Source organism: Papio anubis, chromosome 6 (genome assembly GCF_008728515.1).
Source record: "Papio anubis isolate 15944 chromosome 6, Panubis1.0, whole genome shotgun sequence".
Taxonomy (NCBI): domain Eukaryota; kingdom Metazoa; phylum Chordata; class Mammalia; order Primates; family Cercopithecidae; genus Papio; species Papio anubis.
In genome coordinates this window covers 48,858,432-48,875,378 of record NC_044981.1, presented here as the reverse complement: position 1 = coordinate 48,875,378, position 16,947 = coordinate 48,858,432, and the positions used below count along the sequence as shown (strand labels likewise).

General features: G+C 36.3%; 1 long non-coding RNA gene across 1 annotated transcript in view; it reads right to left on the bottom strand.

Annotated features, from left to right (window-relative positions):
* Nucleotides 1-647: 647 nt before the first annotated feature.
* Nucleotides 648-16,947, bottom strand: part of LOC116275291 — a 31,256-nt gene continuing 14,956 nt past the window's right edge. The window contains exons 2-3 of the long non-coding RNA XR_004184299.1: nt 8,743-8,905; nt 648-1,981 (exon numbers count right to left, since the gene is read on the bottom strand). This is a non-coding gene — a long non-coding RNA (uncharacterized LOC116275291). The remainder of the gene's footprint in view (nt 1,982-8,742; nt 8,906-16,947) is intronic.

Here is a 16,947-nt window from a genome sequence, read left to right as displayed (position 1 = left end):
AAGTTTCAAAGTGCCCCATTTTGAGAACGTATTCAATAAAATTTTATTGTTCCCAAATAGTCTTTTTATATATTCTGACCATATTTTGCTTCTGCTGTTTTTTTTCCTTCCATATACATTACCCATTATTTTGATGATCAAGACTGTTTACTTTTCCTTGATTTTGTTTGTTTGTTTCTTGGCTATTCATATGATAAATTATTTCTGATTAGAGATTCCTAACAGTCAAATGACATTGCATGATCTCACTGAGACACAGTTTATAAGCTGCACATCATTTTTTCATGGACTAAATCTCTATATTTTATAAGTAGATTACTTTTTTATCTCTTCAACTTATCAATCAATCCAATGAGCTATTAAAACAAAGTCACCTCCTGTCTGCTTTGAGCTTCTCTTCTTTAATTCTAAATGTAGTCTTTAAAAGAATATAAACTAGAAAAATAAAGTAACTTTCTAATTCCTATCATTCTCTCCTGGGTTCAAGCAATTCTCGTGACTCAGCCTCTCGAGTAAATGAGACTACAGCATGTGCCACCACACCTGGCTACTTTTTTGTATTTTAGTAGAGGCGGGGTTTCACCATGTTGCCCATGGTGGTCTCAAACTACTGACCTCAGGCCATCTGCCCGCCTTGGTCTCCCAAAGTGCTAGGATTACAGGCATGAGCCACCGCGCCTGACTGACTATAACTTTTTAAAATCAGATGTGTTCTTTTTTATTTTGAAGTTCTTCAGGTTCACTAAGGAAGGATGAAATCTTTCTCTACATGGTATTACTCCAATTTTTATGGTGAAAGTATACATGCATACTATTTTCAATGTTAACATTATATCTTCAAATAAGGATACAAGTAAATGTATCCATAAGTGATTTAGGTACTAAATATCATTCTATGTCTTTTTCTCTGACTTAACATATTTCAAGTAGATAAAATGTTCAGATACTCTAAGAAATTTCCAACATTTCATGTCAAGATATTTCAAGATTGGTTGCAATTAATTTTTGTTGTTATGGAAGGCTCATTTTTGTTGTTTCCTTCTGAAGAAGCGGATTTTGGTGTAGTTACATATTTTTCATTACAAATGCAGTAGCTAGAGCATAACCTATATAAGAATGTTCTGTATGAATTTGAGAAGAGCATTTTCTGAGCTCTAGAGATTTAGCTGAGTATTAACAATGCAGTACTCATGGTATCACATCTATTAATGCCTCAGTAGGAGGGACAGACATGAAACAAGTGTAGAGGTAATTCACCCTTCATACTATCTTGGTGCTATAACAAACCAAAAGGGATGAAAATATTTGTATAAACTGTGTGCCTTCTTCGATGCATACTTTAAAAACTGTCTTGGAAATCTCTAGATTAAAAATTGCATTTCTTATAAGTTAAGTAAGATAAATACCTTTTCTATGTTTATGTGATAAACTCCCTCTGATTTCCTAGACCTTGATTCACAGGTCAGCATGAAAGCAAAGTAATAGTGTCTATGAATTAAATAAATTCCTCAAGGACAAAGGAACCACCATGATAATTCATGATAATTGTGTTACAACTGGAGGGGCATTGGAGAACATTATGCCTAACTCATTTATTTCTTAAAGGAATAATTAGAGGTAAATTTTAGCTAAATATTAGAAAAAATATGTGCATCAACACACACAAAAATTTGCCTCTTCCTTTTTCAGTTTTTGTTTAGATTAAAACAGAATCTTTCATATCCTCGTATAGCAACATCATAAGGAGATGTGGGAATTCTCAGTGGCGGTATATCTATCCCTTCTGCGTATTCACAGCACTCCAGAGTGGGAAAGAGGAGTGTTTTTTATTTTATTTTATTTTTCTCGATGAGACAAGTCAGGAAGCGATCCTCCTGGGGTTGCTAACTCCAATAAGAGCAGATTAACATTCCAGAGAAGAAAGTGGCTATTTGGCTTCATGCAGCAAGAGCACTATACTTGGCTGTGTCTGAGGCTGTAGCTAAAGGGGGTGGGGAGGGGGAGAGAGAGAATGTTATTCATTTTAGGAATAATGGCATAGTTTTTGTAAATATATTCATTTAGTTTTAGAAAAATGACAGACTTTTAAACCTATTTTACAATCCTTACTATACATTACTAAATGGCAAAACTTTGGATACATCTGATTTTCCCCATGATTAATGGACTATATTTTAAATATTTGAACTCAGAAAGACACACAAATACTTGCCCCCAGTCTTATGAAATAAGATCATTTATCAGCTCTGCTTTATTTGCAAAAGAAGGTTCAGTTGCCCTTTATATTACTGTTAGAGCTCAAGACAATGTTTCTTTACTTATGAGCAGATGTTTGAAATCCTCCAGGAGGTTTCTATAAGACTATGGAAATGAACTTGGCATGGGTACTGGGCTCCCAGGTGGAGCGGTGCACATGAGCCTCCTTAGAAGTATTAGATCAAGGCTAGTCAGGGAGAGCAACAGAGCCTAGCCACCAAAAGCCGACTGCTTTGGTGAGTGACAGGTACAGGCTCCTTCTGAAGCATGAAAAGGAATGCTAAATGATCTCCCTGACAGAATAAATCTTCTGTTTGTTTGGTCTGGACCAGATGTGCTACAGGCTGATGTGGAAATGTCTGCTCATGCCAATTTCACTTTAAATCACAATTTGGCAGGCTGGTTAGTTTTGAAAGTTGCAGCCCATTTAGCACTTTAAACAGAAATGTTTTCTAATGGTCTTTTCATTTAATTTGCAAATCCACACCAGGGTCTAAATAGGGCTGTAAGAAGCTATTCTCTGGAGAGGTGGGTCACTTGATGAAAGAATTCTGTCTTAAGATCGAATGGGATATATGGCTTTATTCCCTGTGCTCCCCTGAGTGATCTCTTTGTATAGATAGTGTAGCTCTAAGTGTCTAGCACTGTGCTGAGTGTAGTGCCACAGATTTATTTCTATTTTATACACAAGTCACTTTAAGGTTTTAAAGACAGCAGTACATATTTCCATTGTACTATGCAGTTCTCAAAATTTTGAGTTAGTAAAGATCTGAAAAGACCCACTCTTCCAATATAGGTTGCATGTTACATACTTTAAATCTGTGGGCACTCATAGACATGACCACTAAAGAAATATTTGGGAAACTTAAAATTTTAGGAAAGTGAAAAATTTCCTTCTGAGAAGAGAAGTAATTCTTTCTTGAATTACTTGAAAATGTAATTGTATTTTACTTCATAGAAGTGATGTTTGTAGTTCTCATTAATAAATGGAAATGTTTATCAGTACTCTTATTCCTGATTTCATGAGGATAGGAATCTTGGTCTAGTTTACTCATTTCTGTATCCCAAGTGCCTAAAAAGACTGATACATAGTAGTTGCTCAATAAAATACATTAAATACATTAATTGTTAAATACATTAATTCAGATACCTAACTGTATTTTTATTATTCAGTTGGAGATTAGAGAAAGAGTTACTAATACTCCAGAAAGAATATTGATTTCTGTTGATTCAGATATAAAACTTCAACTGTTACCTATAGTTCTTGATCAAAACATCTCCAAGGACTTCTCATTAAGAATGGGAAAGGAGGCTGGGCGCAGTGGCTCACAACTATAATCCCAGTACTTTGGGAGGCTGAGGCAGGAGGATTACTTGAACCCAGGAGTTTGGGACCAGACTGGGCAACACAGCAATACTCCGGCTCTACAAAAAAAGAAAAAAAAAACTTGAGCAAGGCATGATGGCATGTGCCTATAATCCCAGCTACTGGGGAGGCTGAGGTGGGAGGATTACTTGAACTCAGAAGTTGAGGCTTCAGTGAGCTATGATCATGCCACTGCACTCCAGCTTGGGCAATAGAGAGAGACCCTATCTCTAAAAATAAATAAGGATAGAAATCAAAACTGTGCCTGGCTACACACACACACACACACACACACACACACACACACACCCACCCTTTTTTTTTTTTTTTGAGACAAAGTCTCGCTGTTGTTCCCCAGGCTGGAGTGCAATGGCGTGATCTCAGCTCACTGCCACCTCTGTGTCCCAGGTTCAAGTGATTCTCCTGCCTCAGCTTCCCGAGTAGCTGGGATTACAGGTGCCTGCCGCCACACCTGGCCAATTTTTGTATTTTTAGTAGAGACGGGGTTTCACCATGTTGGCCAGGCTGGTCTTGAACTCCTCACCTTAGGTGATCCTCCCGTGTCGGTCTCCCAAATGCTGGGATTACAGGCGTAAGCCACTGCGCCTGGCAACATTTTTTTTAAGTCAAAATACCAATCTCGAAGTAGAAAAAATTAAAATGTATTTGAAAGTTAAGGGCTAGTTTTTAAAAAATATATAAAAGCTCACCAAAACCAATAGAAAAGAAAGCAAAATATGCTGAACTTCATATTTAGTGAAAGGGAGGCTAACTAGATATCTGACAAAATGTCATATTTTCACATGACACACTAACAAACAGCAAAAAGTCTGACAATATGCCAAGTATAAAGGAGTGGAGAAACAGGAACTCTGCTGCATTATTGCAGGGTATAAATTGCTGCATCCTATCTGAAAGGCATTTTAGTAGTAGCCCTTTAAATCAAAATTACAATCTCATGTGCTTTCACCTAACAATTCCACATCTAGAAAATTATGAATATATTTGTACCTATGTATAAAATTGTATGTTTAACAGTAATCAAGAAAATTTTATGTAATGTTGTCTGTAGTAGCCAAAAATACACTTGGCCCTTCATGTATGTGGGTTCTGTATCTGTGGATTCAACCAACCTCAGATGCACAATATTTAAAAAAATACAACAATAAAAACAATACAAATAAAAACCAATACAGTAGAACAGTGATTTATATAGTATTTGCATTGTATTAGGTATTATAAGTAATCTAGAGATGATTTAAAGTACACAGAAGGATGTGTGCAGGTTATATGCAAATACTATACAATTTTATATTAGAGACTTGATCAACCGAGGATATTGGTATCCACAGGGACTCTGGAACAAATTCCCCACACATATAGAGGGATGACAGTACTAGAAATAATCCATCTGATAGTCAATCAGTAGTATAAGACCGGTTAAATAAGTTGCAGTACACTTATATTATGGAAATTATGAAGCCATTGAAAACAAAGTCATGTAACCCTAACTACTGGCGGACAGCAGAAGAGAAATGGGAAGGAGCTCAGACCAAAAAAAAGCGTGATGAGGAGATGATGAATTTTCTTTATTCATTCTGTGCATTTAAAAATATACTTTAGGGTGGGTTTAGTGGTTCACACCTGTAATCCCAGCACTTTGGGAGGCTGAGGCAGGCGGATCATGAGGTCAGGAGTTCCAGCTCAATCTGACCAACATGGTGAAACTCTGTCTCTAGTAAAAATACAAAAATTAGCCGGGCATCGTGGCATGCACCTGTAATCTCAGGTGGCCACTCAGGTGGCTGAGGCAGGAGAATTGCTTGAACCCGGAGGCAGAGGTTGCAGTGAGCCGAGATGGTGACACTGCACTCTAGCCTTGGCAACAGAGCAAGACTCCATCTCTCTCTATATATATACATATGTGTATATATATGTATATGTGTATGTATATATATGTAACTCTCTCTCTCTATATATATATGTAACTGTATAGTATCCAGAAAAGTTTGAGAATATATATATATATTTTTTGTATATAGGTGTGTATCATGGTGAGGTTAGTGATGCCTAATTAAACTCTTAATTTAGTCTTCAAGCAATCTGTAATATAACCCGAAGTTTTAGTCACATTTACAAACATTGGAACTTATCTAGGGATTTTTACTAATAATGATGTTATATTTTCAGATGCCAGATGTAAACGTTTTTCCCATGTGTGGAACTTTTGGGCCATTAAAGTGCTATTTTTGTGGAATGACTGTTCTGGTGCAATAAATATTGTCCTAGGAACTTGAAAAGGTGTATTATTCTTTTACAAAATGAATATTTTGTTTTTTAGTCACTGCAGGAATGAACAGCATAACCTGGATGAGTTTAATGGGCTCACACTGAGTGTAAATGGTGGTGGCTGCCTTTTCAGTGCCTAATTACTGGCACGTTAAAGGTGCAGCTCCCAGGTGACTCTTGTCAACGCTCACCTCCACTAAGTGCTTGGCTGTTACAATTAGCTGAAATCATAGAGGCACTCCTAAATACCTTAACAATTGTGTTGTTAATATTAAAAGGGTAAATTTCTTTCAATCATGTAAACATAAATATTGAAAATGAAATGCAGACGTAAGAAAATTCCGTCCTGAAAGGCTCTTTTTCTGAAACTTTTTAAATGCAATGAATTATGTAAAGACGTATACAAATGCCATGAAAATTTTCATGTTGTTGGCTGTATTTCAGCTGTAAGGGTGGTTGCCCTAATTAATTTTGCCACTGTATGACTGAGCCTTCTAGCAGACATGTTGGATGTATTAGCAAATTAATGCACATGGACTGGCAACATGGTGAACAGAGTGTCAAGCTTTTCTTTGTTTTGTCATGTGGGAGGGTAGAAAGCTAGAAGAAATGCATGAGGAGAGAGTCTGAAGTTTTAACAGTGGCAATGAAAGCATTTTGGTGTATGCTGATGGACAGTGATCATTTAGGGTGGCAGAGAGCCATGTATATACCTTTAATACATCTGTCTGTGTTTGGTGTAGTCATTGGTATAAATAGACTGCCTGAGTTTTATGCAATTACTCAACTGTGTAGTTTCTCAACGTAAGCTTTAAAGATCCTTAGAAGATTTGTAGATGGACTTCAGGATATCTGTGAACCTTCTGGAATCAAATAGCAGGTTTTTATTGAATGTTCACTTTGCCTCTGTTGAAGAACCCATAGCATTCACTAGATTCTCTATATGATGAATGTAACTCACATATAAGTGTAGTTTATTGATCTGCACACAAATGTTCAAGTTAGTATATGCTGGCAAACTCTCTGGAGCAGTAAAAAAATCTGTATAGAGTGCATAGCTATAAAGGGTATGGGAAATAACAGGCTCAGAAGGCTTTATGTAGCTTCTAAATTAGTGCTTACAGAAATTCCTGGTTATTTAAGGCAAAGGTGATGCTCATCACTGTAACAAAGGTAACACAGTCCACTGTGTCTACCTTTCTAAGCTACAAATGTTCCGTACTAACAGTGCACCTGAATACATTTAACTTGTTTACCCATGTAGATAATTTCTTCCAGGGCTTCCTAGAAATAATCGCCATGGGAACCCTTCATTAAGCTGCCCTAAAATCTGTAATCATAAGAGGTTAAAACATATTGTTCTAGTGTTTGTGTTTTCATCCTTGTTGCCTTTCTGACTTTGTCAATAAAATCTAGACATTAAATATGTGGGACCCCCAGTTCACATCTTATTTCCTTGAACATACTAAGATGAATATATGGGAATTCAATGCATTCAGAATTTATTCCTTTTTCGTTTGACATTTATTTGCAGAATGCTTTCCATGTACCAGTAACTGAGTTTGTTTTTCTGAGTACAGAGATGAACACGACATGAACTGTCTTTGATGAGCTCATAGATTAATGGGGGTGGGGGTTAAGAGAGACAGAAAGGCTGGGCGCTGTGGCTCACACCTATAATTCCAGCACTTTGGAAGTCCGAGGCAGGGGGATTGTTTGAGCCCAGGAGTTTGAGACCAGCCTGGGCAACATGGTGAAATCCTGTCTCTACAAAACTTAGCCAGGTGTGGTGGCACATGTCTGTGGTCCCAGCTGCTTGGGAAGTCGAGGTGGGAGGATCACCTGAGCCTGGGGAGGTAGAGGCTGCAGTGAGCTGTGATGGTGCAGAGTGAGCACCATCTCAAAAAAAAAAAAAAAAAAAAAAAAAAAAAAAAAGAGAGAGACAGAGAAATAAGCTTATGAGAAAGGAACTTACGAGTGTTTACTGTTTCATATCAAACTCTCAAATCAATCCCATCTTTGAGATTATAATGTAAACACTTGACATGTGTATTTCAGTGATTTGCAACTTTTGGCATCTATCAGATCACCTTGCAGTCTTTTAAATATACAGTTGCTTGGAGCTGCATTCAGAGCTTTTGAATCAATAATTCTGGGCATGGAGTCCTGGTGTGAGCATTTTGAAGAGCTCCACAGTGCTCCTATGTGCTATATGTTGAGATTGTTTGAAGTTTTTGTTTGTTTTGTTTTGTTGTTTGAGACAGTCTCACTCTGTCGGCCAGGCTGGAATGCAGTGGTGCAATCTCGGCTCATTGCAATCTCTGCCTCCTGGGTTCGAGCGATTCTGCCTCAGCCTCCCAAGTAGCTGGGACTACAGGCACACACCACAACGCCAGGCTAAGTTTTTGTATTTTTAGTAGAGATGGGGTTTCACTGTGTTAGCCAGGATGTCTTGATCTCCTGACCTTGTGATCCGCCCGCCTCGGCCTCCCAAAGTGCTGGGATTACAGGTGTGAGCCACCGTGCCTGGCTGATCGTTGGAAGCTTTATTAAGTGTTCGCTATTTGATTTGAGATGGGCCTATCACATCAGCATTTAGAAAGTCAGCCTGGTTACTGTGAACCACATACCAGAAAGAATTTTGTCTGTACCCAGTGTTCTGTATATTGTGATGTGTTAACTTTAGACATGGAGGAGTCTTGCATTTACGGTAGTTTTGTAGCTAAACTTTGTTTTTCAGAGCAGATTATTTTGCACCTGGTTACTAGAATCCCATTTACTCCAAAGAGAAGATAAACTGTGTCAACTGTTAGAAAGTCATTAAAATATACCTCAAGGAATAGTTAAGTCCTCATAGAAAACTCTGACACCTGTTGTCTTTTACAGCAATCCCACGTCTCTCACACATTTTCTTTATTTTTTTTTCCTCTTGTTCTTGGGAGATGATTTCCATGAAAATGAGATCTTTATTTCTTGAGAGTTCATCTGTTCCTGCTGCTCAGAGGGGAAAAAAAATGCTTAAAATTTAAGCTCTATGAGTTGCATTAGAATGCTTCTCGGCATTTTCCACAAGGATCAGTAGCTTTTTTTGCGGTCTACCAGGAATTCAAGCCTTGCCGCACACCAGCTGCTATTGGGATGAAGGTTTGCTGGTGCTCTTTTCTTGTGGACAGCCTTTCCAGCTCAGGTGATTGCAACTGAGGAAAATATTGGATTCTTCCATTTTCTCTCAAATATTAACCTTATCCTGTAACCTGGTAATCCCTGAGTCTGATGACAGCTTTACCAAAGAGCATTAAGTTTCAGATAATGGAAATAACACTTTATATGCAAGAGCTTATTTTATAATTCTTTTTAATGTCTCACTTTCCCGTTTACTTTATATCCCTTTCTAACCACAAAGAAAGTACTATTGCAAGTGAATGTAACAGAACTTTTCCAATTAAGTACTCGCCTAGATTGGTATTTGCTGATATATTGACTAATATATTTTCTTGGTTTACTAGCTGTTTTCTTCTTGAATCCAGCATACTAAAATAGCTGAAAATGTTGTGTCCTATTTGTTTCAACTTAGAATATGATAGCATGAAAAGAAAAAAAGCCTATGCTTATGTAACATTGTGATTATTTAGATTTCAATGAAATCGATGATATATGGATCAATTTCTTTAACAAAGGCTTATGAGATTCTAGAAACTATACACATAGCAAGGTGTATTTTCAAGTATTAGAGAAGTTATGGCACATAGTAAAACATGAAAAATATTATAGCCCTATCACTCTCTTGACCCATATAGAATTTATAATAAAGTATTATGCAAAATGAAGCTTTCAGGCTAGTTTATGGATTGCACTAACTAGTTACATAAAATAATGCAATGAAACTACATGTTCTCCTTTACAATTTTGTTAGTGAAGAAAAAATTATTTCTCTAATTCATATAGCTATGGTCTCAAGGAGAAGTTGGAAAGAGCCCTGTAAAAACACACCTGCTATTTTGAACTCTCCTGTCTTCTTGCAAAAGTTATTTCTTCATTGAGGCTGACATTGATGGCTAAACATCTAAAACCCATTCTCCTCTTCTTTTTCCATTGGCTAACCAGGAGAAAGGCTGAAAACATCGGTTATTTTCTTAACTTCCTTCCAGCTAAAGAGTATTATCTGAACTAGACCTGACCAAGGATACATGAGGGGAATTATGCTGGAGATTTCTGGAAAATTATTCCTTCTTGATAAAAGGAGAATGACATACAAATGTAAGCTCCCATTTTCTTTTATTGATTCTGTACATGTTTTGTGTGAAGATGCAATACTTTGAACTATTGCTTACATTTTGAAACCACAAGGAGACATCATTAACTTCTTGAGGATAACAGAGCAGAAGGATTAGAAAAGCCTGGGTATTTGATGATATCAAGGAGCCACTGAATCAACCCTGGAACAGTCTACCTTAATATTTTTCTTCTGTGAACTAGTAGTAAATACCTAATAATGGAGTCATTTTCAGTTGACGATTCTAGTTTTTCAATCAAAAATATCTAACTGATAATTTGGCAAATGCTACAAGAACTTACAGAGGAGATTAGCTCTATGTGTTTGAGAGGAGACTCAAGATTTGGCAATCCTCTAGTTGTATTTAATCTGTCAGTAATAAAATTAGATAAATTAAGAAGAAAAGCTCAATTGATAGCTGGCAATTCTGCAACCAAGGACAAAAATTATTATACCTGATATGGATAGGAAGCCTACACCAATACAATTTAAATGAAGAAATATAATATTAAGTGGTACAAATACTTGTTAGAAAAACCAGAATTTCATAATATTAAAGACCAAAGGAAAGTCACAAGTTAGACATGTAATGGAAAATCTGAATTGAAGCCCATGTACATATTCTATTAGAAAACAAATTCAGCCTTCAATAATGTTTTTGCTCTAGTTCACTGGAATGAAAAAAGAAAGAAAACCAAAGACAAGAAGCATTTTACATAAATAACACAGATGGGCAATACAATTGAGTTTTAAAAAGTTTTAAATTTACTGTGTTTTCATTGTAACAAATATGAAGTATATTCAATTTCACGTTAAAAAATATGATTTATCGGCAGGGTGCCGTGGCTCATGCCTGTAATCTCAGCACTTTGGGAGACCGAGAGGGGCGGATCACGAGGTCAGGAGATCCCGTCTCTACTAAAAATACAAAAAAATTAGCCGGGCGTGGTGGTGGGACCCTGTAGTCCCAGCTACTCGGGAGGCTGAGGCAGGAGAATAGTGTGAACCCGGGAGGTGGAGCCTGCAGAGAGCCGAGATCGCGCCACTGCACTCCAGCCTGGGCGACAGAGTGAGACTCCATCTCAGAAAAAAAAAAAAAAAAATTATATATATATACATATATTTATATATGATTTATCAAGGCATGGTGCTTTAACATGAGCAGAGAAATCAGGGAAAACACTTGAAAAAAATAGAATTGGAAACCTACTTGGCATTTGTGTAATTGAAAATGCAAGTAAATTTGTGGATACTGATAGAATTATATGCGGCTCTATCAGCAGACAAGCAGAATTTTACACTAAACAGGGTAATTTAAGTAATTCAGAAAATAAAAACCTACACAAATGGAATGAACAGAACAAGATACTGTCTGAAATGGCACACAAATCAAAATGAACATATGTATTGATGGTCTAGACTTTAAATTAATGCCTTGACTATGCGACTGGTGCAGCCAGAGTAAGAATATTCCTTTCCACTTCCCATACCTAAAAATTTCCTAAAATCACTATTTAATGCCTATTAGTCAAAGATTGTTACATGACATCTTTTCAAAAATTACTATTTATTAGTATGTATATATGTCTCATCTCTCCAAGTAGAATAATAATAAAATTAAACACTTACTTAGTGCTTACTATGGGACAGGCACTGTTCTAAGTGCTTCATTTTATTAACTTGTTTAAATTTCACAACCAACCAATGATATGGCTAATAATACCATTCCCATTTACACGATGATACATATGAGTTACAGTGATGTTAAATAAATTTATCTGGAATCATATAGCTTGTAAATAGTAGGTCCAGAATTGAAACCCAAGAATCCTGACTTCAGGCTCACCTCTCAATCATGCTATTTCACTAATTCTTGCTTTTTAAAGAGAGTGAAGAAAATGCTCGTATGTTTTTAATTTTCCCTTCCGCTTTGCTCAGGTTTCTAGCTCAGTGCAATGCATATTGTGAACATTCAACCTGAATTTATGAATGAATGGATAAATGATTGCTTGAGTGCAGGGACTAACATAAAACCATTTGTAGGGGTTTTAGGGCAATCACACATCAAGTGATAGAAAGCATCCTCATTGAAAATTACAGTGTCAAAATTTAAATACCTCCACATATAAATAGTATAGTGTGTACTCTGTTCTCATACAGTTTTTTGAGACATATGTACATATAACAATTATAATCATCAAGTGTAAGGACACCAACTACAAAATTCCTTTAAACAAAACCCTGAGTCGATAAGGTTGGCAATGAAGATAAGAGGCCTTAGTTAGGGTACAGTCTAAGCTTCTATAAGAGAGATGCAAAAATAAAGTGGCTTATGTAATTCAGAAGTGTATTTTTCGCTCACAGAACAGAGGTACTGAAAGGCTGCCAGAGTCTTGTCATCCTCAAAATATGGCTTCCTTCCCTGTATCTAGTTCTTGCAGTCTGAAAATAAAGAGGGCAAAGGAAGTTCATTCCCATTCCTTTTAAGGGCATAGCCTGGAAGTGACAAACATCAACTATGTTCGTATCTTCAAGCAGATCTAAGTCATGTGGCCACACCTAGTTGCAAGGTGCTGGGAAATGTCCTCAGTAGATGAAGGGCACATGAGCTTATAAAACTTGAAAACATTATTCTTAAACAATTGAAAAATGCATTTTGGGGGACAGTAGTAGTCTCTGACCCAGGAGGAGCCACAGCATTGGGAAGAAGAGTGGGACTGTAGAGCCTTAGCTTTTTTTTATTTCTATGCTCACCTTCTCTTTAAGGAAATTTTCTTGATTATGTCTATGGTTTTGGATCTGGCCCTAGTCAGTTATGCTTCCTCTTTAATACTATGGCCCCAGCGTGGACCCAGATGTGACCTGGTTGAAACATTTATACCCTTATTTTAATAATTACAAAAAATAAAAGTAATAGTAAAAGAATTCCTGCACATGGTTAAAAATAGAGTACAGGTAGAATTACAAGGGCAAGCAGTCCTCTTTTGCTCCATAGTGCCTTTCTGAAAAAGTAACATCACTTTAATTTCTTTAACTATGTCTTCTGGCAACTATATACCTTTCTCAAAATACCATATTTATGTCTAATGTGCTTTAGTTTATAAATTTAAACATTATCTATTGAGTCTTAGTTCACTGACCAATAATGCCATACCTCCCACCCATATAAATACATTAACATTTTAGTTACAGTATCCATTGTCTCTTTAATCTTAAGTAATTTACTTACACATTCATCTCTTATTTGGTCAATTATAGAAAGTATTTCTTGATTCTCTACTTTGAAGGTGAGGATATTAGCACTTCTGACATTTCTTTCAGCTTTCATCTTCTATCCTAACCCACATTTTGTCCTCTTTATTCTTAAATGTCAAGCTTGATAACACTGCATTATCTTTATTAATGATAATTAGGTATCTCACCATGTGTCATAGGTTGTTTCTGAACATTGAAAAATTAATATGTATTGTTTACATTTTTATGACTAAGGGGAATGAAATAGGTTACTACCTGGTTTGTATCCTCCCAACCCTTGGAGACACTGGTAGAGAGGGAAAAGGGGGAGGTGGAAGAAAGGGAAAAATAACTCATTTTGGTATAAAATTAGACTTTATAGATTTACAAGTCATGGCCTGTTAGAAAGTGTCAATATTGGCTCTACAATTATCAGAGTATAAAAAGGTATTTCATGAGTTGAAAGGCCTCCCTTTGGGTAAGCAATGCCCACATGTGCAACTTTGAGACTGCAGCTGTTAAATCTGGGCCAGATATGTCCTAATGTTGTAGAGAGGAACTGGGAAGCATTTCTGGTGGTCTTGAATTTCTCCATGTCCTTCTGTGTCTCACGGTAATCAATATTCCTTGAATTAATACTAAAGTTTGATACTAGGTAAGATCTCGGTTGCTTAAGAGTCTGACTTGGCAATCCAACACTTTGTCTATTCTCATTTATTTATTGTCGATCATTTACAGAAGCAAAAAAGTGTGCCATAAATATATCTTATTTCTCACTGAGACTATTTTCCTTAGAGTTTCTAAGTGCCTATATTTTCCTTGCAGTATTTGTTTTTATCATACCCTCATTTCCCTGAAGTCCATTCTCTTAAGAAATGTTGGACTGAAAACGTCTTTTCTGTGTCCTTGCATCTCTAAAAGTATCTGTAATAATATTTCACATTTGATCGATTAACTGGCCACTATAGAATTCCAGTAAAAAATAACTTTCTCTTAGAATTATGCAGGCAATATAACATAGACTTTAAATTTGACGTTGAGAAGTCTGAGACCACTTTGTGTTTTGCTTGGCCAAAGGCATGTAGTATGTTCCCTTAGTACATTTCACAAATAATTTTATTTGAAAAAATTTGATTTTTATTAGCTTTTTCAAAAGGACAACTGGAATTGCCAAGGTGTCATCTGAAATTAAGCAAGTACTTCATCTATCACTATCTTAGTTTTCTCATTGAAAACTGGGGACAGAAAAGATTACTAAGTTTTTTTCTGGTTTTATAAATAACGATAATAGTAAGTGACATCTTTTCAAAAAGGTTTTGTATCTATTTCTATTGTCCTAACTTGCCTTAACAGACATTTGAATAGTAGACAGGGCCATTATTGTTATTCCCATTTTATTGCTGAAGACTCTGAAGCACGAAGATGTTAAATAACCTCCTAAAGGCAAAACAGCTTTGTTTTGTTTAATATACAATTTTAAAAGTTGTTTAAGGAATGTTTAAAACAGAACTTTGTTTAAAACAAAGTCTACTGTATTAATAATTGCTAAAAGTATTATTTTAAGAACATAGCACTGTAAGGAGTCTTCTCTCATATCATAAAATGATAATCCTACTCTCTACACATTGAACAGGTTTTTAAAATTGTAAGCATTGGTGAATTTGGGGGATGAAAAATGAGATCAAAATACATATACACATATGCTACCAACAAGTATCATAGTTTAGTGTAGTAATGCTTCATAGTGAAATAATTTGGAAATTTTGACGAGATTTTACTAAGCAGTACAGATAAAGGAAAGGAAAACATTTTGTATCTTTAGTACAAGATGACTGACTTTAATATTAGGCGAAACCCCGTCTCTACTAAAATACAGAAAATCAGCCGAGCATGGAGGTGCACGCCTGTAATCCCAACTACTTGGGAGGCTGAAGCAGGAGAATCTCCTGAGCCTGGGAGGCGGAGGGTGTAGTAAGCTGAGGTTGCACCGCTGCACTCCAGCCTGGGTGACAGAGGGAGACCCTGTCTCAAAAAAAAAAAAAAAAAAAAAAAGACAAGGAAAAAGAAAAAAGAACATTCGTAGAGAACATCATGTACTAGGCCTGATTATTTTTATTTTATATTAATTAATTTTCAGAAAAGTCACATGAAAATTCAACAATTTCTGGTAATTCTATTACTGACCTGGAAATCTGTATATCTTGTTGAACACACTGATTTTTTCCTTCTCTAGTCTCCTTGGACATCACACATCTCTTCTGCTCATTCTTACTGGAGACATTGTGCCATACTTCATTGGGGAAAAATAAACCATTAGATGGAAACCCCTTTATTTTCTACTATGGAACTCACATATCTCACTGAATCTATACATATTTCTTGTTCTCTTCTGTTACAATTATAAGCCTCTTCTCTTCATTTCAGCAGTCATCTCCCTTCTTGTGTTCTGCAGCCCATCTGCCCTTAACTATGAAAGACTTTGGCCTACTCAGGTTTTCTTCTCCCCTGGATAATTAATCTCTTCCAATCTTCTGGATTATTCTCATCAACATGTAAAGTTACTCTAATGACTTCCATTCCACAGAAACAAAAATGCTATTTTCATTTTTGCTACATTTTTCACTTCTAGAGATTTTATTTTATTCTTTTAAAAATCAGTTTTTGTTCTTAACCTATTTTCTGGATTTTGGTCCTTTCTTTAGCTCACTGAAAAATTTAAACACACTTATTCTACAGCCCCCTTTCAGACTGCTCTGGTTATTCAGGATAATTTATGTGGTTTTTCAGGTTCCTTCTGCATGCCCAAGACCTGTGGCATTACCTAGTTCAGAACTGACTTTATGTTTGCCTTTGCTGAGGGTTTCAAGTTACACACTGCATGGAGAGTGCAAGTTTGGGTCCCCTACCTATGTTGGGCAATCTTTGGATTCCCCTCTCACATGTCTCTTTCCACTTATGATTTGGTGTAAGCAGTAAACTGCTTTAGTCCTATGCCAGGGAGGGGAGATTTTTCTGGTGCCTGTTCCTAGATTGTGTTGTGATTTCCCAGTAGAAAATTACCCATAAAAAAGCAAAGCAAAACAAAACAAAACAGGCTATATTTTGAGTCCCCACAGATGGGCTCACATGCACTGTAGTAGAAAAGCAATTGGCAAGAATCAAACTCAGTTTTGTTTATCCACAATCTGCCCATAATGGAAGGGAAACAATTTCTTTAAGGCCTTGGTTTTCAAAGTGCGGTCTCTGGAGCAGCACTTCCCATATACCCCCACAAACAAACAAACAAAACACCGTACTCCAGATGGATAGGATAAGAATCGGCATTTTAACACTGTCTCCTGATAATTCCTATACATATTAAAGTTTGAAATGCTATATGTTGAGGACTCTGAGACTAAGTTTCAAGAGAATCATGGAAAATAAGAATTTTAAATTTTTTGCTCTATTCATCCAATTATGAGTAAAAATAGGCTCTGCAACAGTCATGTCATGAGGCCAGAGAAAACAATACACTTTCTTTCTAATGTAA